This window comes from Eurosta solidaginis, chromosome 5, assembly GCF_040869045.1.
Source record: "Eurosta solidaginis isolate ZX-2024a chromosome 5, ASM4086904v1, whole genome shotgun sequence".
Classification (NCBI taxonomy): domain Eukaryota; kingdom Metazoa; phylum Arthropoda; class Insecta; order Diptera; family Tephritidae; genus Eurosta; species Eurosta solidaginis.
In genome coordinates, this window is record NC_090323.1 from 161,356,615 (window position 1) to 161,384,351 (window position 27,737).

Sequence of the window (27,737 nt, forward strand, 5' to 3'; positions counted from 1 at the left end):
CAAGAGGAGCACGACGCAAATTGGAAGAGAAACTCGGCCTTAGATCTCTTCGGAGGTTATCGCGCCTTACATGTATTTTATTTTAAACCCAATTGTCAACCTCACCTATCTGCGGCAAATCCTGTTTCACTAACAGACGAGGCTCTGGCGATCCCAAGCGCCTTATGGAACTTGCGCGTGGGGAGGGAGGGATGGCCTGTAGATTTAATGTGGCCATATAAATCGTTCCCGAGATGGTCGGGCTAGCAACTTAATGCTGCTGTGCTACCGGAGCGTACCGGATCTGTATCCTGCAAAGGACAATCACATCGATAAAACTCCCCAAAGACTTCGAGGAGCGACCTTATCGCTACAACAACAACAACAACGGGGCAGCGATTCGTGGTCGGGATTCCCGGAGTTGAAGCTTAGGTGACAATAACGATTTTTTTTTTACAAAGCACCCTGTGCTACCCAGTGACATCTAGTAGATCTATTTGTCATTTCGCTTTCGAATGACATTTCCCCCAAATTTGGTGCTTTTGACATTTTGGCGAAGAAAGAAATTGAAAATGACATAATTTTACGAAAAGCGAAGCAGCATTTCCTACAACTCTCCGTGAAGTTGCGAAAATTGTGAATTTTAAATTAAAAACTTAATTCGATCAAAACGAAAATATGTGAAAAAGTTATTGAAAATGGTGACGAATTGAAAATTGTTTATATTATACTAAATGTAATGATTTATTAGCAACTAATATGAAAGCAAAGCATTGCCGCAGACAGGATTAGAAGAAAGTGAAAAAGCTAAGCTGCCTAAAACTGCGTCACTTCGTTGGAAACGCCAGCAGGGGACGCAGCAAACGCGTGTCGTGTGAGTTGCCGAATGTAAATTCATGTGTGCATTGTTTTTGTTTGTGCAAATAAATACATATTTTTAAACTGAAGCACATTAAATCAAATTAAGGAAATAAATATTAAAGATTTAAGCAAAGAAAAATTTAAAATAATAAAACAAACTTGAAAAAGGAAACAGCAGCGGATTGGCTGCACCACCAAGAAGAGCAGTGGGCAAAGCAACACAAAAATCTCTACAGAGAAGAAACACATTCGTATTTGTTAATTGTGAGTATATACAATAAAAGCAACAGCGAATATTTTGTACCTATTTGACACGGCATAAATAACGATACAGAAAATATATAAAAATTAATAAAAAATAAAGAAAATAGCAATGAAAATATGTATGTATGTAAATATGCGAACTAGAAGAGAAGTTTGCGTTGAACTGGCGTGCAGCATTGAAATTAATTTTCACAATCTATGTGTTGAACCAGATTTATAAAATTGTGCAATTTGTTTTACCTAATACATATATACAAAAAGAGCAGAACAAAATGATAAAAGTGATCAAAATCTTAGCAAATGTGTCCCCAGCAAACGTCCTGTCGTCGTAAGATCTTGATCCACTGGAAAATCAATTTTTGCTCACATTTTGTGGAGTAAAAATAGTAAAAAGATAAAAAAAAACAATATCGAAAATAAAATTTTTCTATCGATGAAACGGAGGTAGCACCACCACCCAACCCCAGACGTTCTCACAGGGCGGCGCATTTTGCACCATAAGTCGTTCGTCGAACGTGCTGTAGCAGAGGAATAGTGACAGCTTTTGATTTTGCTATTCCTCTACATAAGTGTAAGCTTTACAAATATATTGTAGATTGCACCGTGCTGTGTTACCAGTGAGTCTTGATACATATGCATATATGTATGTACATTCGTGCAAATTTGCAATGTGATGAATCTTAATATGCCTTGACTCTTTGATAATTAATTGTAGAAAGTGGAAAAATGGAGGAGTTCAAGATCATAAGCTTATAACTTTTTAATATTTGTATGTTACTGAAATGATGTTAATACTCTTAACTGCCACTGGGTGGAGGCGCTGAGTCCACACGTTACAAGTGAAACTTGGCATCAGTGCTTGTATGGACATATGGTTATGAGTATGCACAGCTGTGACCAAACTAATAGAAACATTGTTTATTGTACATTTTGAACAATGAAGCAATAGTAAAGGCCATGTCCGATAAAACACACAACGCATATCACAATCAACGCGCTATAACAAATATAATATAATTATATAATTTATTGCCATACTTCATTTACAAAAAATATTATTTTTCGTTGTGGCAACGAACTAAAAACAATAAATGGTCAGTCTCTGAAATGACACGCGCCAAATGCAGGTTAAGAGATATGTTGCTTACATTTCAACTCAGCTGTCAAAAATTAACTCACAAAACGCGCCACCAGAGTTTTATCAGACATGGCCAAATGACAACCATTATATTGTCTGGGGTTTTCTGCTGATAGCTCATAGCTTATGGAACTAGTGGTGGGGCGGGATGGCCTAGAAGGTTTAATGTGATCATATCAATCGTTCCCGGTATAGTCCGGCTAGTACCTTACTGGTGCTTTGTTACCAAAACTTACCGGATCTATATCCGGCAAAGGACCATCATCATCGATAACATTCAACAAAACCTTCGGGGAGTGTCTTTATCGTTAATACGTATTTACAGCAGTCTGCCTTTACTATACTAGCAACACAAAAATCCCAAACAGCAGCTACTATGAGAAAATGGTATCCGCCCAAAATGGCTTCCCGGAGTAGACTTGACGGCACTATGCGACAAAGTTCAAATAGGCCTACGACTTTTGAAGGGGTGCCTTGGGTGCTTAAACACTTTTGCACAATCATTCCTGTCCTTAGAAGAATAAATCATGCAAATATCAGTGCGATTGCTCTCGGTGAAGAGATTTTGGATACTGCAACTGAACTACAATGCAGATACCCACGTTCTTTATTAGGACAACAGAACACCGTGAAAGTCACATACGAATAGTTATAGATGAAGCTGTTGTGCGTTCGTTGTTGAATGTAGCAAAGGGGGGGTTAGGGGGTCAAAATATACCCGCGGTAGGTATGACTGTCGTAAGAGGCGACCGCAAATTATCTGGGTGGTCGGCAGGCATCGGTGCAATTTAGAAACGAAACATCAAAACCAAGGAGAATTAAACAAGGGGTGCCACAGGGTGGTGTCCTATCCCCACTTTTGTTTAATTTCTACATATCTAAGCTACCTTCACCACCGGAAGGAGTCACAATTATTTCCTACGCCGATGACTGCACAATAATGGCCACAGGCCCAAAGATCGATGCGCTATGCAATAAAATAAACGGCTACCTCCCTGATCTTCCAGTTTTTTCGCCTCGCGAAACCTGGCATTATCACCGACTAAATCTTCCGCTACCGACTGTCCTACACCCCAAAATCTTGGGTGTGACGTTTGATCAGGATCTACATTTTGGTGAGCACGCAGCCGCAATTGTTCCGAGAATTCAGAACCGTAACAAAATCCTCAAATCCCTCGCTGGCAGTACTTGGGGAAAAGATAAAGAAACGCTCATGACTACATACAAAGCAATTAGCCAGCCGATTACGTGCTACGCGTCACCCATATGGTCGCCAAGCCTAAAAATCACACACTGGAAGAAACTACAGGCCTGCCAAAATTCTGCTCTCAGAATCGCCACATGCTGTCTTCTTATGTCCCCAGAACACCATCTACATAATGAGGCGAGAATACTCGCCATCAGGGAGAGAAATGAGATGCTGACCAAACAGTTCCTGTTGAATACCCAGAAACCTAGGCATCCCAACAGACATCTGATTGATGAACCAGCACCGCCTAGGGGTTTAAGGAGTCATCTCCGTAAGCATTTTGAGGAAATACGGCACCTGAGAACCCAGCCGTATGAAGTGAAAAAACACAAGCAGGTCCTTGGTGAACTCCATAAACAGGCGTCGGACCTTTATGCCGGGAATTGCTCGGCGAATCCAGTGCTTAACGAAAATTATCCAAAACTTGCGGAAGAGGAACGCATACTCCCCAGGGAAACGCGTGTCACTCTTGCTCAACTTCGTTCTGGATACTGTAACAGGTTAAACTCTTACCTATCCAGAATCAACCCCGACATACAAAATGTATGCCCCGCTTGCAACGTGTCGCCACATGACACCAACCATCTCTTCAATTGTAATGTGGAACCAACGCCTCTAACACCCCTTTCCTTATGGTCCACCCCTGTTGAAACGGCAAGTTTCCTTGGACTCCCGTTAGAGGATATTGATGACAATTTGTAATCGGTCGCGGCTATTAGGTGGGGCGAGCATTGCTACAACAACAACAACTAAAATACCAGATTCAAGGGGCTGTGTAGCGCAACCCTATAGGTTGCCAGCGCAATATATAGCTTCACCAAACCCAATTGTCAACCTCACCTATCCGCTGCGAATCCTGTTTGACTAAAAGACGAGGCTCTGGCGACCCCAAGCTCCTCATGGAACTTGGGGGTGGGGAGGGAGGGATGGCCTGAAGGTTTAATGTGGCCATATAAATCGTTCCCGAGATGGTCGGGCTACCACCTCAATGGTGCTGTGTTACCGGAGCGTACCGGATCTGTATCCGGCAAAGGACGATCACATCGATAACACTCCCCAAAACCTTCGGGGAGAAACCTTATCGCTACAACAACAGGGAGTTTGGAAGGAGTAAATTGATATTGCCCGTCCTAAAACTGAGACACAAGCTGCAACTCTCAGTTTCCCAGTGATGACAAACACAAAGAAGTTAAATAAAAATAAAAGGTTTGCTATGAAATTGAGAAGTGAAGTATATTTAAAAGCCTCTTAAGCAGCTTGAAATCTAGACATAGGTACACCGATGGGACGACCACACCGGATGGCATTGAAGCGGATTTTGTGGTCCCAACTGCAACACTGTATTCCAAGTATATTTCAAACAAGACATCTGAACCTACTCCAAACAAAGTAAGGCAATACGAGGAAACTGTCACGTGAGATTGAATTCCTTAGCTTCCTACTTTCACATATCTAAGTGACTATTCCCCATTAATGGCTGATATGCTGAGTGCAACCCTTACATCAAATTCTCAACAGTCCTAAAATGTATGAATTAACTGAACAGACTAGACTATCTGCCTGCAACTCTGTACTACTTGATGGGTACCGGGCCTTTAAGGTGTGGAGGGAAATTAACAGGCAGATAGTCTAGCAAGAAAAGCAGCTCTACAAAGACCATCGGAACTCACTTTCTGAGGAAAACATGCGTATTATATCTAAGGTCGCAGTGCAATCCTCAAGCCTAATGTTTTGAATGTACAACATGTTAGATACATCGTGTGATCACATAATACTTGTGAAAGGACATTACGGTTTCGAATATGAACTGTACCGTTAGATCATGAAATTATGCTTATCACCCAAAACTCAAGAGAGTATTATCTATGTTTATTTTATAGAAATTGTATTAAGCATTAAACAGCATAAACACTGTTTTTATTGGTCCGATCATATCTGTTTACTTTTAAATTCCACGATTGCTTGTGCATTTGCAAAGCGCACCGGGTACATTAACATTGTTTTTAATTTTTCTTGCCCATTCTATTGAAATCAATTTGGAATTGGGTAGTTTTAACATTTCCTTCTGAACACTTGTCAATGTGGCGTGTGCGGTCACACATTTTTCTCTTTAGGTACATACATACCTCTACATTAATACAAAGTCTTAAGTAGATCTGCATCAAAAGTACATATAAACATTACCCGGCTAATATTTTCAATTCAAATAGAAAACATTGAACAACATTGATGATTATAAATAGAAAATTGCGTATGCATTGACTTCGACGGTGTGACGACGCTCAGCATTAAGTTGACTTCGGTGACGTTACGCGCAGCAATAACGCACTGATGGTCAATTTAGTATTGTATGGATATGTAAATATGTGTGCATGTCGTGTTGTACTTAGTATTTATATATACCCTCTTCGAAATATTGACTGGTGATAAGATTTGACATGCATTGATGATAGCTTAGGGATAGAGTCGGAAATACCAGTGGTTCAAATGGTTGTTTTATGCATTGCCTTTCGTTTTCTAGGTTAGGTTACCTAACCTAACCTAACCTTCGTTTTCTAGGTAGTAATTATACGTTTCATTTTCTGCTGTATTGCGTTTCAGTTCTCGTACACAAGTTATCCATTCTTCTGCAGCTATTTTCGCTTCTTGATGTCGCTGATTCTTTTGAAACTGGCTGGCGGTGACATTTGGTACCTTGACCAATTTTTAGAGCCGAATCTCTCAGTTTTATAGTCACCAGGTGGTTCGGATTTTGTGTCGCGATTCCATTAAATATATTGGAAAATTATATCGAAATTTTAAACCTTTCCTACATCCATTTATGTAAAGATCAAGTCGCAGCGGAAGATGTGTCTTCAAACACGGGCGTAATGTTCGTGAATCTTGATTTTGAAGTATTAACAATATATATCGTAAATAGTTTATCAGAGTCAAAACTAAAGAGGTAGAGAATAGTTTAGGGGATCAGAATATATCCGCAGTAGGTATGCCTGTCGTAAGAGGCGACTAAAATACCAGATTCAAGGGGCTGTGTAGCGCAACCTTTCCGGTTGCCAGCGCAATATATAGCTTCTCCAAACCCAATTGTCAACCTCACCTATCCGCGGCGAATCCTGTTTCACTAACAGACGAGGCTCTGGCGACCCCAAGCTCCTCACGGAACTTGGAGTGGGGAGGGAGGGAATGGCCTGAAGGTTTAATGTGGCCACATAAATTGTTCCCGAGATGGTCGGGCTAGCACGTTAATGGTGCTGTGGTACCGGAGCGTACCGGATCTGTATCCGGCAAAGGACTATCACATCGATAACACTCCCCAAAGCCTTCGGGGAGCAACCTTATCGCTACAACAACAACAAAAACAACAACAACAACAGAATAGTTTACGAGCTTAGGTGAACAATTACTACAAGCACATCCAGATTGAAAACCGGAAAGTAACTTAAAATCCGAATCTCGTATAAATTTTTGACAGGTGCACCACTTAGCGAACATTTGTTTAAATCTTGTTTATGGATTATGGATTTTCTAAAGATCTAATATCTCAACCCCTCTCTTAATATAAAGGAATTTCTTATTCTAAATATTGTAGTTTAATAGGAATCAAGCCATGTTCAAAGGACAAGGTCTGTAAGTAAAGTGTATCGCTTTGTACAAATCGAAATCCATCCAAGAATTACTCTGTCACGTTCTGTGTTCGTGTCCTGCGTTCGTCAAGTCAGGGTTCCAGTTATTAGGGGCGGCAGAGTTGCCAGATCTACAGGCAGCAATTAATCTAGGTACTAGAAACTTCTTGTATTTGCCAAGAGGACGGGGTTATTCTATAATATAAGTCCTGGTACCTGATTGGGGTTCTTCCACAAACAAATTCTGGTAACACTATCGACATATTCAGTCTATGTGGGATCTTTATTGACCTAGGCAAGTGAAAAGAAAGTCCTCTCTCCCAATACGAAAATCATACTCTAAAAGCCAATTACCGTACCCGTCCTGCTATATGGTGTAGGAGCATGGACATGGTGAATCCTGTTTCATTAACAGCCGAGGCTCTGGCGACCCCAAGTTCCTCCTGGAACTAGGTGGTGGGGAGTGCGGGATGGCCTAGAAGGTTTAATATGGTCATATAAATCGTTCCCGAGATGGTCGGGGCAGTACCTTTATGGTGCTTGTTACGTGAACGTACCGGATCTATATCCGGCAAAGGACCTTCAACATCGATAACACTCCCCAAAGCCTTCGGGTGTGTCTTTATCGTGAATACAAAAACAACAACAAGTTTTCGATAGAAAAGTTCTTCGAACGATTTACGGACCTCTACTAAAGTAATTTTTCCGTGTAATATAATATTTCATGAATGGTAAATTTTTGTCATTTCATGTTGTTTCAGTACACGTCACAACAACGTGCTGGTTGCTTTGACAATTGTTTGGTTGTTTTTGTTGTAATTGTCAGTCTTTTATTATCGTTAATCAAGCTGGCAATCATAATTTTCCATAAAAGTTAAATAATAACAAGTAAGGAAGGTTAAGTTCGGGTGTAACCTAACATTACATACTCAGTTGAGAGCTATGGTGACAACATATTTATTTATTTATTTATTTATTTTTACGGTCTTTAAGACCTAGTTTAGGTTAAAATAAGAGATAAAACATAAATACTCATGTCACATTTAGTGACGTACAATATAAAAACAATTTTTCTTTGAACTTACTAATATTTTCACAGTCTTTCAAATCAGAAGGTAACTCATTATACATTTTATACCCTAAATATTCAAGAGACCTTTTGGCGAACTCAGTTCTTATTCTAGGCAGTCTTATATTATTGCAAATTCTTGTTCCATAATTGTGGATTTCATGATTATAATGTATTTTACTACTCAGGTAATTCGGTAACATTCCTAACCTAAGTTGGTGTATAAATTTCAATGTGAAATAACTAACTGACTGTTTAATACTAAGCCAGTTTAATCTATTGAGCATTACAATTTTTGGCGTTCTTGGAGGACATTTTAAAATAAATCGCATTGCCTTGTTTTGCTGTATTTGAAGTTTCTTAATATATATATCATTACTTAATAGCAGAATAGTAGGACAATAAATAAAGTGTGGTTCAATAATTGAACGATATACCAATATTTTATGACTTTGACTGATATGTTTACATGTTCTATACATGAAGCCTATTTTCTGTGCAATTTTCCTTTCCAGATAAGTTACATGCTCTCCAAAATTTAGATTATCATCAATCAAAACTCCTAAATACTTAATTTTTTCTACTCTTCGGATTTCCATGTTTTTTACCTTCAGCGTAATATTATTTAAACTATTGTTACTTATGATATTAGTGTTTTTACAAAATATCATGAACTTAGTTTTTTCGACATTTAATTTCAGTTTTCTAAGGCATAACCATTTGTATAGCGAGTCCAGGTCTTCTTGTACTTTCAGCATGGCACATTCTGCATATTTTTCACTTATGATAAGCAATGCATCATCCGCAAATAGACGTATTTTACAATATTTTAAGCATCTTTTGATATCATTGATATACAATGTAAACAATATTGGCGCCAAGACCGAGCCTTGTGGTAAACCAATGTTAACATCCACCACTGATGAAACCTCCTTTCCAATTATCGTTCTCTGTTTTCTGTCACCCAAATAACTCCGGAACCATTCCAAAGCCTTTCCTCTTATACCAATTTTAAACATAACGTCCAATAGCTCAGATCTATCGACAGTTTCAAAAGCCCGTTTTAAATCCAAGAAGACAGACACCGTAAATTTTTTGTCCGCCATGTCTTCTTTCCAATCTGCAATTACCATATTCAACGCTGTTTCACAAGAATGGCTCTTCCTGAATCCCGATTGTTCTGGGATAATCACATTGTGCTTCTCTAAGTATGCCACAAGTTGATCCTTCACCACTGTCTCCATAATTTTTTCATCTGTAGGTAACGTGTTAATTGGACGTAGTTCCTCGGGTTTCATTGTATTTTTTACTTTTTCAACAGGTATTATTGTTGAAATTTTCCAGTAACTAGGTACAATACCGCTGTTTAAGGATTCGTTAATTATGTCTTTGTAGAAATTAGCAGTATATGTCATGGCATCTTTAACGACACCCTCCGATAAAAGCTTGTCGCCGCCATATTTGTTTTTAAGTGATTTTGTGATAATAATAATATCGTCCACTACAATGTCAGTAAATTTAAATGTTTCAAATGGATTACTATGATTTGCGCTTATTTCATCCCCATTTACAATTTCTTCGATGCTATCATTAATTTCAACAATACTTTGTATAAAAAAGTTATTTAGGGCATTAGCTATATCATATTCATTTTCCAGGCATTCACCGTTAATTACAATTTTAGTGATATGTTTTTTAACATCATTAAGCTCGACGAGGTCTTTTAGACACTTCCACATACGTTTCATATCGCCATTGTTATGATTTACTCTATCTTCCATGTATTTTTTTTTTTTATAAATTATGGTTCTTTTATATATTTTCTTAGTGACGTTATATTCGTCCCAAAATCCAGTATTTCGAGCGGTTTTATAAGATTCTATTTTTCTTTTATGCAGGTTTGTTAATTCTCGGTCGTACCACTTATTTCTTATCTGTATTTGGGTCCTCTTTATATAAGTCAGTGCTTGCATAGCCACAGTTAAAACTTCGTTTAGGGCTTTAATTTTAGTTTCTACTCCGGAAATTGACATAAAGCTGAAATCGCATGTTCGTAGCAAAGTTAAAAGATTTTCAGCACTATAGTACTCCCAACATGTAACAGTAGCATACCTTCTCATTTTACAAAGCTTTGTTGTTGGCACTTCGAAGTGGATTGTCTCATGGTCAGAAATGCGATGTTCACCTATATTTACTGCTTTAAATTTATCATTGTTACTGAATAGCAAATCAATTCTTGTAGACGAGTACTCTGTTATCCTTGTGTCGAAGTTTATCCTTTGTATCATTGCCATTTGTGCAAATAAACTTGTTAGCTGGTTTGAGTATGTTGACGATACATTTACGTTGATATTAAAATCACCAATTATTAAATTATTATCCGCCTCCTTGAGATGTTCAGTGATGATTTCATTTAGATAAGTAATAAAGGTGGAGTCACTGCTACTTGGTGAGTGATATAGTACACCGATTTTCCATTTTAACGCGCATTTGTTTATTTTTACAATAATGCACCACACATTCATGTTGATAGCTTTATTACAAACTATGCTAAATTGTATATTTTCATTCACATACATGACAACACCGCCAGTGTGCCTACTTTGAGAGTCGCAACGAATGCATTTGTATGTCGGAATACTAAGTTCAGAATCCAAGATATGTTCTGTTGTACACGTTTCCGTACATAACACAATACTTGGTCTTCTTATTTCAATAAGACGTTCCAGCTCGATTTTATTTGCTATGATACTACTAATATTAAGATAAATGCATTCCAAGTTGTATATATTGCTATCTCGATTTGAATAATATTTTGACTTTTGCGCTGCTGTAAGGATTTTCTTTGGTTGCTAATAAACAACTTTCCTTTTCCTTGCATCTAGCTTTTGTTGGTATACGGGACAAGTTCTATCCAGAGTATCATGGTTTTCGTCAAGTCCTAGATTCAGGGAAAATAACCATGTAGGAAACTGAACCGAGGGAAACCCTGGAATGTGTTTGTATGACATGTGTATCAAATGAAAGGCATTAACGAGTATTTTATGAGGGAGTGGGCCATAGTTCTATAGGTGGACGCCATTTAGCGATATCGCCATAAAGGTGGATCAGGGTTGACTCTAGAATTTGTTTGTACGATATGGGTATCAAATGAAAGGTGTTAATGAGTATTTTAAAGGGGAGTAATCCTTAGTTCCATAGGTGGGCGCCGTTTCGAGATATCTCCATAAAGGTGGACCAGGGGTGACCCTAGAATTTGTTTGTACAATATGGGTATCAAAAGAAAGGTGTTAATGAGTATTTTAAAAGGGAGTGATCCTTAGTTCCATAGGTGGACGCCGTTTCGAGATATCACCATAAAGGTGGACCAGGGTGACACTAGAATTTGTTTGTATGATATGGGTATCAAATTAAAGGGTATTAATGAGGGTTTTAAAAGGGAGTGGTGGTAGTTGTATAGGTGGTCGCCTTTTCGAGATATCGCCATAAAGGTGGACCAGGGGTGACTAGAAAGTGTTTGTTCAATATGGGTATCAAACGAAAGGTGTTAATGAGTATTTTAAAAGGGAGTGGGCCTTAGTTCTATAGGTGGACGCCGTTTCGAAATATCGCCATAAAGGTAGACCAGGGGTGACTCTAGAATGTGTTTGTACGATATGGGTATCAAATTAAAGGTAATGAGGGTTTTAAAAGGGAGTGGTGGTAGTGGTCGCCTTTTCGAAATATCGCCATAAAGGTGGACCAGGGGTGACTCTAGAATACGCTTGTACAATATGGGTATCAAACGAAAGGTATTAATGATAATTTTAAAAGGGAGTGGGCCTTAGTTCTATAGGTGGACGCCTTTTCGAGGTATCGCAATAAAGGTGGACCAGGGGTGACTCTAGACTTTGATTGTACGATATGGGTATCAAATGAAAGGTGTTAATGAGTATTTTTAAAAGGGAGTGGGCCTTCGTTCTATAGGTGGACGCCTTTTCGAGATATCGCCATAAAGGTGGACCAGGGGTGACTTTGGAATGTGTTTGTACGATATTGGTATCAAATTAAAGGTATTAATGAGAGTTTTAAAAGGGAATAGTGGTAGTTGTATATGTGAAGGTGTTTTCCAGATATCGACCAAAATTTGGACCAGGGTGACCCAGAACATCATCTGTTGGATACCGCTAATTTATTTATATATGTAATACCTGCCAAGATTTCAAGGGTTTTTTATTTCGCCCTGCAGAACTTTTTCATTTTCTTCTACTTAATATGGTAGGTGTCACAACCTTTTTACAAAGTTCTTTCTAAAGTTATATTTCGCGTCAATAAACCAATCCAATTACCATGTTTCATCCCTTTTTTCGTATTTGGTATAGAATTATGGCATTTTTTTCATTTTTCGTAATTTTCGATATCGAAAAAGTGGGCGTGGTCATAGTCGGATTTCGTTCATTTTTTATACCAAGATAAAGTGAGTTCAGATAAGTACGTGAACTAAGTTCAGTAAAGATATGTCGATTTTTGCTCAAGTTATCGTGTTAACGGCCATGCGGAAGGACAGACGGACGACTGTATATAAAAACTAGGCGTGGCTTCAACCGATTTCGCCCATTTTCACAGAAAACAGTTAACGTCATAAAATCTATGCCCCTACCAAATTTCTAAAGGATTGGTAATTTTTTGTTCGACTTATGGCATTAAAAGTATCCTAGACGAATTAAATGAAAAAGGGCGGAGCCACGCCCATTTTGAAATTTTCTTTTATTTTTGTATTTTGTTGCACCATATCATTACTGGAGTTGAATGTTGACATAATTTACTTATATACTGTAAAGATATTAAATTTTTTGTTAAAATTTGACTTTAAAAAAATTTTTCTTAAAAGTGGGCGTGGTCCTTCTCCGATTTTGCTAATTTTTATTAAGCGTACATATAGTAATAGGAGTAACTTTCCTGCCAAATTTCATCATGATATCTTGCAAAAGTTTTAAATTACCTTCTTTTAAAAGTGGGCGGTGCCACGCCCATTGTCCAAAATTTTACTAATTTTCTATTCTGCGTCATAAGTTCAACTCACCTACCAAGTTTCATCGCTTTATCTGTCTTTGGTAATGAATTATTGCACTTTTTCGGTATTTCGAAATTTTCGATATCGAAAAAGTGGGCGTGGTTATAGTCCGATATCGTTCATTTTAAATAGCGATGTGAGATGAGTGCTCAGGAACCTACATACCAAATATCATCAAGATACCTCAAAATTCTGGTGATTTTGATATATGGAAGTCTATATCTATCTCGATTCCTATATACCTGTACAACCAACCGTTATCCAATCAAACTTAATATACTCTGTGAGCTCTGCTCAACTGAGTATAAAAATAAAAAAACTAATGAATAAAACTAAACAATGGAAACTTACGCATAGCAAAATATTCTTTGGAAAGTGACGTCATATGCACATTTGCGAGGAGAAAAACTTAAATGAATTTTATAGTAAACTTTCGACAGTTACCTGGAATACTTTCTACGCTTTAAATGGTTTCTGGAGAGAGAGAGAGAGAAAAAGAGAAAGGGGACTACACCCTACATGTACATTATTCAATCAAAGAGGTTTGCTCGACAGACAGATTTTTTGACAATTGCAGCCATTTTGCTCCCAAATCGAATTGACATCCGTTAACTGTGTTGTTTCTTTGCAATTTTTCGAAAAATATTAGTAGTAGAAATAGGAAGCAATCAGTTTACAAATACCCGATAAGTACTAAACTGCATAATTCCTTAGAACATTTACAGCCTCATTCTGTTTGGCGAACGATACGAACACACGAACGATAATCGTTTTGGAGACGATATCGTCAAACAGAATGAGGCACTTATTTTAATTTTATGATGAATTTATTAACTATGCCATGATCTATTAGTGTGGCTAAACATAGGTTTTATGATAAGTACGGACACCAAGGAATCGTGCACTTTCGTAAACCTATGAACATACGAACCCTAAACCACTTCAAAATTCATCGATCAACGTCAAAAACTCGACTAGTAAATTGATTCACGTAAAAATGTCATTAATAAATAATGGAGATGCCATAACGAAATATTGGTACATTGAGCATGTTAACTTATTCATTCCGTATGTTCGGAACATTCGTCTCCATTTAAGAATTTGGGGAAACGGTTTATATTTTGAATATTATGTATATTCGGACCTCGTGAGGTAGTATCAAACGAACGTTTTCCGAATATTCTAAATTAACGTTTTATCCGGAACACTTCCATGAATACTTAACGTAAAGGAGCTTTCCGAAATTGCAGAATAAAAAGGTAAATACTCCCTGTGTAGCAAGACCGCATAAAAGCTGTCAAAGTCAAGACCGGAATATAAAGTTCTAAGACAATAAGCCATTTTCTTTTATTTTTTTGTCAGACCATGTCGGCTGCGTTTTCAATATCGTGTTATCACAAAATATTTTTCAAAAACTTCCCATTTCATGATTTGTCACAAAAACGCCCTATATTAGAATTAGATTGAAGAACGCCTCAGAATGCTTCTCATTAACTCCCTCTTATGTCAGAATGCATTGAACTTATGCTTATATAGGGAGTTTTTGAAACAAATTTTGATATATTGTATTTTTGAATAAAATTCGAATCAATTCTTATCAATTCACGAAATATTTAGTAAAAAATGAATTATTTCCACCAAAAACCTGTTGGCACTTACAAATTTATTATCACTACTAATATACTACTAAAGGTACTTTTCTACTACAATTTTCGCTAAAGGGGATTGAATTATTACCCGTTTTCCTCACTTCGTAAAAGCAACCCGTCCAGATTTCTCAATTTGGGAGTGTCAAAGCTCTGCCGCCATTGAAGAACAAACCTCTAGTAATTGAATCATGCTACATGTAAACCTACTTCGCAATAAATTACTAAAAAAATTTAAAATTTGAAGTTTTTAAAAATGACATTAACATTTTCAAATTATTAAGAATTTTAGAAAATTTCTTCAATATGCAGATTTGCGGTCGGAAAATACGTAAACCAATTTCGAAAACTTTTTTCAAAATTGGAAAAGAATTGAAACATATTATAACTATGTAGTTGTAAAATCCGAAACTATATAGTCAGCTTCGAAAACGTTTGTTGAAATAAGCCAGACAAGTTTTTAAAAATTATGAGTTTCAAAATTTTTAGAAAATTTTGAGTAATTAGTTTTATAGTCCGAAACTACGTAAACTTCGAGAATTTTTTGATTATGCAGTTTTTTGATTCGAAGCTATGTAAACCAGTTTTGAAAGCGTTCTAACATATTCAAAAACCCGAGATGTTTAAAAATTCTTTAATAAATTTGCCCATTTTTTTCGAATTTTAGTAAATTTTTTGTTGGCCGAAACTAAATCAAAACCAAAGCTTCTCCGTATTTCCGAAATTCTTCAAAAACGTTTTCGGCATTGATTTAACAATAAGATAGGGGTATTCTCGTAGAAAGTTTTCTATACTCAAAACCCATTATAACTGCATGACGTAATGTCCCCTAAGCTCAGAATTTCACGGAACTTTGAAGTGTCTATTATGCACAGAATCCACTGGGAAACAGGGAATCCTTATAATGATACTGATTCAGAGGTCTTGTTCACGGATGGATCGAAATTCGATGACGGAAGAACAGGAGCTGGTACTGAACTACAAGAAATCGATATCAATGGTAGCACCCCACCATATTTCAGGCAGAAATCCTGCAATAGAAGCTTGCGGTAGAGAATGTCTACGGAGAGGCTCATCCTAGAAGAACATCTACATTATGTCGGACAGCCTTGCAACACAGTTATATCTAAGCTAGTGGATGACTGCATTGAAATCCTTAATGACCTGGAGCCAACAAGGTTTTGTTAGGATGGGTTTCCGAACATCAGGGACATGAAGGTAATGAACATGCAGAGCAAAGCAGGGTACTACAGCAGCATTATAAGGTCCAGAGCCCTTTTGTGGACCCACAAAAGCACACACCAGGGAAACAAAAAAAACGTTCAATATAAATGCAATGAGTTAAATTGTAAAATTGATGAAACTAACCTTAATATTCTTTATTTAAACATACAAAGTATACGAAATAAGCTTCAAGATTTAAAAACTTTGATTGAGGAAAATAAGAAAAAGAAAGGCATTGTTCATGTGGTAGCTTTAACTGAAGTATGGATCTATGAAAATGAAAATAATTATTATAATCTCCCCAATTACAATGCATATTTTGCCAATCGAGAACTAAATAGAGCTGGTGGTTGCATACTTTTTGTACACAAATCTATTAGCTCTTCACAAGTGTCTTGTAAGGAATTTGACAAAAGTAATTTTTTAATAGTCAAATTAATCAAACTTGATATTCATCTTGCTTGCGTATATGGAATTTAAAAGACTCAAAACTCAGGTCAGAAACTTAACACATTTCCAAAAGAAAAACTGCTTTGGGCAAAAAAGCCAGCAAAACCATTACTCTGCAAACAGAACTTGATCTATTCTTAAAGAACTAATTTATGGCAAAATACCTGACAGTGTTACGGAAATCAGCCAGTTATCGTACAAAGGAGAAATTGTAACAGACCCTATAAGAATAGCAGACTGCTTTAACGAATATTTCACGACTGTTATAGATTCTCCCTCAAATATTCAGTACGTTGACGAGCCAGCAACGAATATCAATACACCTTTTACCCTAAGTGAATGTGATCCATTAGAAATCGAGTTAGTCATAAGAAACTTAAACGTAAAATCTGCGAACGGGCCTGATGGCATTTCAGCGCGTCTTATGAATAAATATAGAGAGTATTTTAGCAACACCTTACGCCAAATTATTAATGAGTGCTTCCGAAAAGGTGAGTATCCTAAAGAATTGAAAATAGGCGCAGTTGTGCCAGTGCACAAATCTGGAAGTAAAGAAATGTGTGCAAACTACAGACCCATCACAAAATTAAGCACGATCGACAAGATTTTTGAAAGTGTTTTGCTCAATAGGTTGAAATCCTTTCTCGAAAATAAAACCATTGACAAAAATCAATTTGGTTTCATGGAAAATTCGAACACGCTGTCTGCTTGCATATCGTGTACTGAATATATTTATGAAAACTTAGACAGGAAGAAATATGTAGCATTACTGGCAATCGATCTTTCAAAAGCATTTGACTCGGTAAACTTATATATAATGATTAGAAAACTGGCTGAGTTAGGTTTAAATGATAAGGAACTCAAAATTTTTGAAAGTTTTTTATTAGATAGAGAGCAATATGTTGAGATAAACAACGTTAAAAGTGCGAAACGGCAGGTAAAGACGGGAGTTCCCCAAGGTTCTAAATTAGCAGCCACCTAGTTTCTCATGTATATAAACAACGCGCTAAAACTCAATCTTCACGGGACTCCGCAGTTCTATGCGATGACGGTAGCTTTATGTATGCAGAAGAATCATTCGAAAATTTAATTACAAACATAAAACTAGACTTGGAAAAAATTAGTCAGTGGTTTGACAAAAACATGCTGAAAATTAACCTTTCGAAGACCAATTTTATTGGTTTCAAAAATTACAAACCTCTTCCGGACATTAATGAGTTTTCTGGAATAATGTTTAATAATGTAAAGATTTCTAGAGTAAAAAAGCTAAAGTACTTAGGTATCTGGTTCGACTCCAATTTAAATTGGAGCGAACAAATAAATAACATTAAACTGAAATTGATTCCTTTTAACTTTGCTCTATACAGAAATAGGGGCATCATTCCACGTAAGCAATTGTGGCTCTTATATAATGCATATTTTATGTCCAAGATCAGTTATTTAAATCCAATTTGGAGTCGGTGTGCAGAACATAAAATAAATGAACTTCAGCGTTTGCACAATAAAGTAATAAAGAATATTCTCTCGCTTCCAATACGAACTTCCACTACAAGTCTGTATGAAAATAGGCTTGATATTAAACAAATATGTATTCTGCAAACACTATTAGTGGTTTTCAAGATCAAAAATAATCTTATAAAGCATAACCTTAAGCTCAATACAATAGATCGTTCAGTATATAGTCTGCGTCAGGTAACGAGTATCAGAACCACGTTCTTTCGATCAGGAAAAAGTGCAAATTCATTACGCAATTATGGTGTGAAACTGTTCAAAAAACTACCAGAGTATGTTAAAACATCTCACAACATTATCACTTTTAAACGTGAAGTGATTCTGTTGTTACTTCAAAGACACGATTTCAGTATCGACCAATATTCATGATACAATGCATTTAATTAACTGTGCTGAAAAATCCTTTCTTTCTCTTTTATCTTTTAATCAAACATTAAAAGAAACCAAAACCTTATATTTCATACTAACTCTACTGTATTTAACAATTTGTGTTGCATTTTTATATACCATTAAATATCTTTTATTTTTATTTTTATTTTTTTCTCTACATATAATTGAATAGCAACTGCATGACGATATGCGTAGAAATTGTTAATTATCTGAGCTAAATTCTCACACAAAAATTTAATTTTTTTGAGAATGCATATGTATTATTGTATACGTATATCCAACGAATAAAGAAAAAAAAATAAGTAACTGGGGAACAAAACAACTCAGACGTCACTGGATTGACTGCCCAGGGCAAAAACAGGCAAAACTGTTTATAGTTGCGGCAACGAAAGTATCAGCCAAACTTATTAATGTAAGCAAGGCGGATGTACGAATTCTCACTGGGTGTTATACGGGACACTGTGGTCTACGATATCACCTAAGTAAGTTAAATCTATCCGATACTCAAATGTGTCGTTTCTGTGAGCTGAAGGATGAAACGCCGGTTCACATTCTCTGCGAATGCGTCGCTCTGGCAAGGCAGAGACTCTCCCATCCAGGTGGTGTGACTCTTAATCCCTATGTGATATGGAGTAAAAAGTTTGAAGAGGTACTTAGATACACCAAAAGCCTTCACATACAAAATTAGGTTGAAAGGTCATGCACAATAGATTTACACAAAGGTCGCAGTGCTTCCAGGCCTAATAAAAAAATACTCAAAACCCATGTATTTTTGCATAGAAAAGTTATTCGTGTGACAAGAATTTTGAAAATAATTTTTTTAATAAAATATACAGCACTTTTGTGTGCGAGGCAGTTTTGCAAATTTTTTAAATGCATTAAATAGAGAATTGCCCTACTATTTTTTTGTAAATAAAAAAAATTAAATTAATAAAAAAAAAAAAAATAAGTGATTCAATTTCGAATTTATTTTTGTTGCTATTTTTTCAATCGCAGGTGTCTAAACTATAAATTGGTATTGTACCCAAATAAGTAAATATGTTTCCATAAAAGCTTTAAAGAGCGGCGTTTATTGGCAGAGACAACTAACAGCTCAAAATAAATAAATGCATTAATTAGAATAAACTTTTAGATATTTACGAAGTCAGAGTCAAGCAGAGTCAGCGCCAGTCAGACACCATACACACCTTGTAACCACCTCTTACTACAACACAAATACAATAATAAAATTAGAGAACAACAGTATAAAAGAAACAACATAACGGTGCTCCTTAGCCAGTTGTTCTCTTCATTTTTACCAATTTCTACTATTTTATTTTGGTTTCCATAAATAGAACCAAGAGACAGATGATTCACTCGTAAGCTAACAGCTTAAAAAATAATTTGCTTCCACACTCTTTGTCATATGGTCGAACATTTGGTGGGTTGTTACGGTAACTGTAATAGTTTTTTTACATTCATACCATGTAGCGGTATTTCTATGTAGTCAGTTGTATTAGCACAATTTGAAACAAATGACGTAAAGATAGTAGAATTCAATTTGCTTCGATGCTTTGGCACAAGCACATGGAAATTCGTTAAGTTCTTTTTAAGTATGCTACTAGATATGTATGCTTAGAATAAATCGATTAAGGTATGACTGTTTGTTCACCTTCCACCCCTACGCACATTACCATTACCGAACACCTGCCCTAAAAAAAAGATGTATTAACTTATTAGACTTATTATCTCAGTTGTTTTTGAACGCCGGATACCCAGCATGTAAGGGGACACCTTTCTTATTATATTACTAAACGATTTACTCGTTATCGGGAAAGATCAGCAACCATAACGTTGATTGTATCGTGTTACACGGATCCATGCGCATATTAAGCTGACTTGACAAAAAATAAGACTTTTCCTATTGTTGTAGTAGCTCAAACCCTCATATTGCGCGTACTTGAATTATCCTCCATGAGATAGGCAAGTCCGATTGTGGAAACTCACCAGAAATGATAAAATAAATTATATTCAATAATTTACAAAAAAGAGAAAAATAAAGCTTAGGTTAGGCTAGGTTGAACTGGCCGGTCCATGAGGACCTCACATAGACTGATTGAGCGCTTCCCAAGGCAGTCGGTTCTATGTACCGGATCGACTCGGGATTTTTCCCGACCAAGGACTATCATTTCAGTGTAACCCCATTTAATTTGTTGCGTCCCTCCCATAAATTGTCATCCTCCCAGCAGCTCCTTGCAGCGGGACTGCTCCATATTCTCTTGCTCGGGGAAGGTATCGAACCCAATTCGGGTCCGTCTCCTGACCCCGGCCCTGAGAAAATGTTCAGTGTGTCTCGTGTAAGGGATGGTTGCATCGGACAGGTTGTTCTGGGCTTGACCCCAAAATCCGACGTCCACGTAACTTTTATAAATCTTTTGTGGCTCCTTGCTGTTCACGCCCAAGGGCGTCCCGTAGTCTACGCCTACGCGAAGCACTGCTACAACAACATAGACTGATTGAGTCCGTAGTGTTATCAGAAGTTTATTTAACGACCAAACTGAAAAACCCTATCAAAAACCAGGACCTATGTTATAAAATAACTCCGTCCCCTTGGCAAATACTAGAAGCTTCATAGGACTTATGCCACTTGCTGCTTCTGGATCTGACAGCTGTATCACTCCTAATAGCTGTAGTCGTAGCCAGGCAAGCGAAGGGGATGAGCACAAAACGTGCTCGATCGTTTCCCAACCCGCACTTCCTACATCTGCTTTCACTAACCAAGCCTCAGTTAAGGGAATGTGACGCCAGAAGGTAATGTCCAGTCAGAATACCCGTCGTTGTTGTTGTTGTTGTAGCAATGCTCGCCCCACCTAATAGCCGCGACCGATCACAAATTGTCATCAATATCCTCTAACGGGAGTCCAAGGAAACTTGCCGTTTCAACAGGGGTGGACCATAAGGAAAGGGGTGTTAGAGGCGTTGGTTCCACATTACAATTAATGAGATGGTTGGTGTCATGTGGGGACACATTGCAAGCGGGGCATACATTTTGTATGTCGGGGTTGATTCTGGATAGGTAAGAGTTTAACCTGTTACAGTATCCAGAACGAAGTTGAGCAAGAGTGACACGCGTTTCCCTGGGGAGTATGCGTTCCTCTTCCGCGAGTTCTGGATATTTTTCTTCAAGTACTGGATTCACCGGGCAATTCCCGACATAAAGGTCCGACGCCTGTCTATGGAGTTCACCAAGGACCTGCTTGTGTTTTTCCGCTTCATACGGCTGGGTTCTCAGGTGCCGTATTTCCTCAAAATGCTTACGGAGATGACTCCTTAGGCCCCTAGGCGGTGCTGGTTCGTCAATCAGATGTCTGTTGGGATGCCCAGGTTTCTGGGTATTCAACAGAAACTGTTTGGTCAGCATCTCATTTCTCTCCCTGATGGGGAGTATTCTCGCCTCATTATGCAGATGGTGTTCTGGGGACATAAGAAGACAGCCCGTGGCGATTCTGAGAGCAGTATTTTGGCAGGCCTGTAGTTTCTTCCAGTGGGTAGTTTTTAGGCTTGGCGACCATATGGGTGACGCGTAGCACGTAATCGGCTGGCTAATTGCTTTGTATGTGGTCATGAGCGTTTCTTTATCTTTTCCCCAGGTACTGCCAGCAAGGGATTTGAGGATTTTATTACGGCTCTGAATTCTCGGAACAATTGCGGTTGCGTGCGCACCAAAATGTAGATCCTGATCAAACGTCACACCCAAGATCTTGGGGTGTAGGACAGTCGGTAGCGTAGTGCCATCGACGTGGATGTTCAATATGGTCGACATTTGGGGCGTCCATGTTGTAAATAAGGTCGCGGAAGATTTAAGTCTGTGACAATGCCAGGTTTCGCGAGGCGAAAAAACTGGAGAGATCAGGGAGATAGCCGTTTATTTTATTGCATAGCTCATCGATCTCTGGGCCTGGGCCTGTGGCCATTATTGTGCAGTCATCGGCGTAGGAAACGATTGTGACTCCTTCCGGTGGTGAAGGTAGCTTAGATATGTAGAAATTAAACAAAAGTGGGGATAGGACACCACCCTGTGGCACCCCTTGTTTAATTCTCCTTGGTTTTGATGTTTCGTTTCTGAATTGCACCGATGCCTGCCGACCACCCAGATAATTTGCGGTCCACCTTTTAAGACATGGGGGAAGGGTAGACCCTTCCAGGTCTTGCAGTAATGAGCCATGGTTGACCGTATCGAAGGCTTTTGATAGGTCTAGCGCTACGAGTACTGTTCTATGGTGGGGGTATTGATTCAAACCGCAATTTATCTGGGTGCTAATGACATTTAGCGTGGAGGTAGTGCTATAGAGTTTTCTGAAGCTATGCTGATGAGGGACTAGCTGCAAATGTGCTTGGAAATAAGGGAGCAAAATGGCTTCAAGCGTCTTTGCCACTGGCGATAGGAGAGATATCGGACGATATGACTCACCTACGTTAGCTGGTTTCCCAGGCTTTAGTATCGGGACCACCTTGGCCATTTTCCATTTCTCGGGTATGGCAAAGGTGGAGAGAGACAGGTTGAAGACATGCGCTAAATATTTGAAACCCTCTTTCCCTGGGTTTTTAAGCATCGGCATGGCTATGCCGTCTGGGCCCACTGCTTTGGATGGTTTAGCGCGACCAATGGCGTCCTCAACCTCTCTAGCGGTGATGGTGATTGGTGACGCGCTGAATTTTTGTTTATGTGCGTGTCTATTGGCTCTCCGTCTATCTTTGTCGACCGTAGGATGCATTATATATTGTCGGCAGAAAGCGCTCGCGCATTTTTCCGCATCCGACAGCACCTTATCGCCAAAGGCGATGGAAACTTTGTCTTTGTGCTTAGTCGGATTCGATAGGGACTTTACGGTGGACCAAAGTTTACCTACACCGGTAGAGGGGTTACAACCTCTTAGGTGCTCTTCCCATTTCGCCCGCTTGTGTTCGTCCACAAGCAATCTGATGCGTTGGTTTATATCCCTTATTTGGGGGTCGCCTGGATCAAGCTGTCTTATAAGGTCGCGTTCCCTCGCTAAGCTCGCGGCCTCCGCCGGGAAGTGGGGCCGGATTTCGGAAATTCTCCCGGCGGGAATGAAATGTGCCGAGGCGGATTCAATGACCTTACGGAAGGCACGCTCCCCTTGGCGGGCATCAGTCGGGATAGGGAGGGCAGCAAAGCTGCTGTCTGTTGCAGATTTATATTCTTCCCACTTTCCTTTTTTGAAGTTTATGAAAGTGCGTTTTTCGGTGACGATGAAGTCGGCGGTACGCTCGAACGAAATAAGTATGGGCAGGTGGTCGGATGCCAATGTTACCATCGGCTGCCAGTTGACGCAGTTTACGAGTTCTGCGCTCACGATTGAGATATCTGGCGAGCTATGACAGCTTCCTACCATACGTGTGGGGGCGTCTCCGTTTATTGTGCAGAACGTCGTTTCTTCTATTTGATCCGCCAACATCTCACCCCTACTGTCCGACCGCAAGTTTGAATGCCATAGGTCGTGATGGGCATTGAAATCGCCTAAGATAATGCGATTGTTGCCAGTGAGTAAGGCCTCGATTTTAGGGCGGTATCCACTGGGGCAACAGGTGACAGGAGGGATGTAGATGTTGATGATTTCTAGATTTGCATCGCCTGACCGGACAGATAGGCCTTGACGTTCTAAGACATTGTCCCTGCGGTCGATGCCAGGATCAAATATATGATATTGCACAGAGTGGTGTATAATAAACGCGAGGCCGCCTTCATTTCCGCTCTCGCGGTCCTTCCTGTGGACATTATACCCAGAGCAGGTCTGCAATGCAGATCTTGCTGTGAGTTTAGTCTCTTGAATCGCAGCAATGCGGATGTTGTGCCGCTTCATGAAATCGACTATCTCCGTAATCTTCCCAATTAGTCCATTACAGTTTAACTGCAGAATTCTGAAGTGCATGAGGGGTGACGCCGCCACTCTAGGGGTAAGTGACGGGTGACTACGCCTAGGTTGTGGAAGGCCAGGACGCAATTGCTGTTGTGGCCTTGGGACTGGGCGCCCTTGTGCAAGCATTGGGGTACCCGGATGATTTGGGTTTGCGACCTGGCAACATGGCGCGATGAAACCCGTCGAGGGGTTGCCGTCGCGGAGACCAGAACATCTAGGAAAGTGGCACCACCCAAGGCAGGAGCTGCGGATGTCGCAAACCTATATATTCTGTGCTGGCAGACGGTGCAAACGGAGGTAGGGACTAAGAGTCTGTTTCCCTGACCTGCACGATTGCTGCCAGAAAAGAGGGGGGAGAAGAAGACGGGGGCAGGGGCTGATGCTCAGCATTGCTACCAGCTCTACTACGAAGGTAGTAGTTATGAGTGGTATGAGCTGTTTGAGTTGTTGGCGCCGTGGGGCGCGAGCAGCAGCGGGTACTTGTTGTGGCTTGCTGAGCAGCGAGGCTGCTGGAAGGTAGTGGAGGGGCGCTTAGGCGTAGACTACGGGACGCCCTTGGGCGTGAGCAGCAAGGAGCCACAAAAGATTTATAAAAGTTACGTGGACGTCGGGTTTTGGGATCAAGCCCAGAACAACCTGTCCGATGCAACCATCCCTTGCACGAGACACACTGAACAGAGTATGACCGTCCTAAAAAGATTCTTTTCTAGCAAATGCAGCAAAACCATTTCTCAGGACCGGGGTCAGGAGACGGACCCGGATTGGGTTCGATACCTTCCCGGAGTAAGAGAATATGTAGCAGTCCTGCTGCAAGGAGCTGCTGGGAGGATGACAATTTGTGGGAGGGACGAAACAAATTAAATGGGGTCACACTGAAATGACAGTCCTTGGTCGGGAAAAATCCCGAGTCGCTCCGGTACATAGAACCGACTGCCTTGAGTCTACAGTCCTCTCTTCACAAAAAAATTCGAATCTATATGCAAAAGATTTTTAGATTTTATTCACGCCCACTTTGAAAAATGTATGTAAAATGGGCGTGCCACCGCTCACAATAAGCAGAAGAAAATTTAAAATCTGTTGATATCAACATGTAATTTGGCGGAAATATGGTACTTGGTATATATATAGATAGATCTGCTCAAAAGCGGATAAGTGCCACGCCTGCTTTAAAAAAGGGGCTTAGAGTTTTAATCTTAACAGAATTTCCAACATACATATGGGCCAATCCCAAAAACCTTAAATTTTTTTGGGTACTCGGGTTTTACACACGGGCAAATAACTTAAGGCCAGAAAAAAGTACAAGGACATTAAGTTTGACCTTTTGACTATCCGATCTGATGATTTTAAAATTCAAGAAAGTTGATAGTAAGTTTTTGCAGAACTTCGAAACGTAAAAAACGTCGATTTTTACACTTTTTCAAGCGATACACTTGATTTTTTTTTGAATTTTTTTCGATAAAATTTTGAGGCATCGCTGAAACGCTATGAAATTTAAACTGAATGTTGTTTTTGCAATGAAGATTCTAAAAGTATGAGCAAAATTAATGTGCCCCTCCAATACTCAAAACTATCATCAATCAAAGTAGCGATACTTTTTTTTTGTCATTTTCAATATTGCCAGTTTTTTGCTTATAGCTTTTTGAGGCAACTGTGTATTGAAATTTGGATTATGCACGATAATAGCCTATCAGGGACTAAAAATACCTAGGGCCATGATACAAAGAAGAATGTAGTTCCACTCAACATTTTTTGACGTATTTGGGGATTTTTGAAGTTTCATAATGTTTATTTTTTTGCCAGAAGCGTTTCCATGCCGTTACTGTTTAAGGCGAAATTGTGGTTTTTCGAGATGGAAATTTCCTTTAGGATGAAAACGTAATGGTCATCTGAGACAATAATAATATGCTTTAGCACGATTTATGTGCATAAATATCGATTGAGAATACAGTAAAACATGTAATTTTATTGAAAAATAGTGGATAATGACTCATACATTGGCAGCCTAGACAGAAAAAAATACACGAAAAATCCTGTTGTTCTAGCATGGCCCTATTATCATGCCCTTAGAGTGAACATTTCTCAAGGCATGTTGAGAAAAAGTGTACCTCCAAAGTCTGCACATCTATGTCAATGCTAAAAGGGCACATAATGTGTATAGGCGGGGCTGCCCCAAGGTGACCCCTGGTACAACGGGCAAAAACTCTCTCATAACTAGTGGCTAACCTGCAGAGCTACAGGGTAATGAAGAAAAATTTACGAAATCGGTTAAGGACCACGCCCACTTTCATATAAAAGATTTTAAAAATCGTCGTGGACGAATAAAATAAGCTATATATTTGCAAAAAAGAGCTTTATATCAATGGTATTTCCCAAGTGGATTTATAACAATAAATAGCAAAAACTTCAAATTAAAAAAAATGGGCCTGGCACCGCTCCTTTTATGCCATAACTCGAAGAAAAATTAACGGATCGTAATAAAATTGGGTACACAGATTTTCCCTATAGTAAAAAATATTTCTAGTAAAAAATGACGGGATCGGTTAAAGACCACAGCAACTTAGATATAAAAAAGTTTAAAAGGGTCATAGACTAGAATAATAAGCTATAACTTAGCAAAAAATAGTTTTGAATCAATGATATTTCACTTATCAAGTTTTATTGTAAGAGGAAATGGGGAGACATTTTTTTTTAAACGGGCGATGCCACGTGTTATGTAGAAAAGTAATTTAACTGAAATGAAATGTGCAATTGAAGCTCACGCTGAGTATATAATGTTCGGTTACACCCGAACTTGGACACCTTTGTGGTAGTTGTTAATTATACCACTATTTATTGTACACGCACTATTTTATTTTTATAAAATATCTTTATCTTATAATGACTCCTAAATGATGCTAACAATTCGTTTTAAAAATTTTATATCAGAATGAAAATTTTTGAAACAATCATTTCAAAATTGAAATATAAAAAATTAACAAGAACCAAAAATTCAATTTATTTAAAGTAGGTACATTAAAAGTTGAATATAAATATAACCCTACAATACTCCCCCCTTCCGGAGATTTAACGTTAAATAAATTAAGAGTAACTTTCTTTTTGTTTTTGTGTTAGGTATCTGTATTTTATCAATCATTGCTGGTTTTAAACGATCAATAGGAATAGATTTAATTTCATTATTTATCTAAATTTTAAAGTTGTTAATATCTTTTCAATAACTCTATAAGGACCTTCATACGGATGCTGCAAGGAATGTTTGTTTATTACACGTACAAAAACAAAATGACAATCTTTTAAATCTTTTGGAACAAAAATACCGCTAGAATTTTGATGATGTTCCAAATTTGATTTAAAATTTTTA

At 38.5% G+C, this 27,737-nt stretch overlaps 1 protein-coding gene across 3 annotated transcripts in view; it reads left to right on the forward strand.

Annotated features, from left to right (window-relative positions):
* Positions 1-565: 565 nt before the first annotated feature.
* chb (chromosome bows) overlaps positions 566-27,737 on the forward strand; it is a 59,147-nt gene continuing 31,975 nt past the window's right edge. For 2 of the 3 annotated variants that reach the window (XM_067756556.1, XM_067756558.1), the window contains exon 1: positions 566-1,104. The gene's annotated coding sequence lies outside the window, so the exon portion shown is untranslated. The other variant, XM_067756557.1, reaches the window with a different exon arrangement.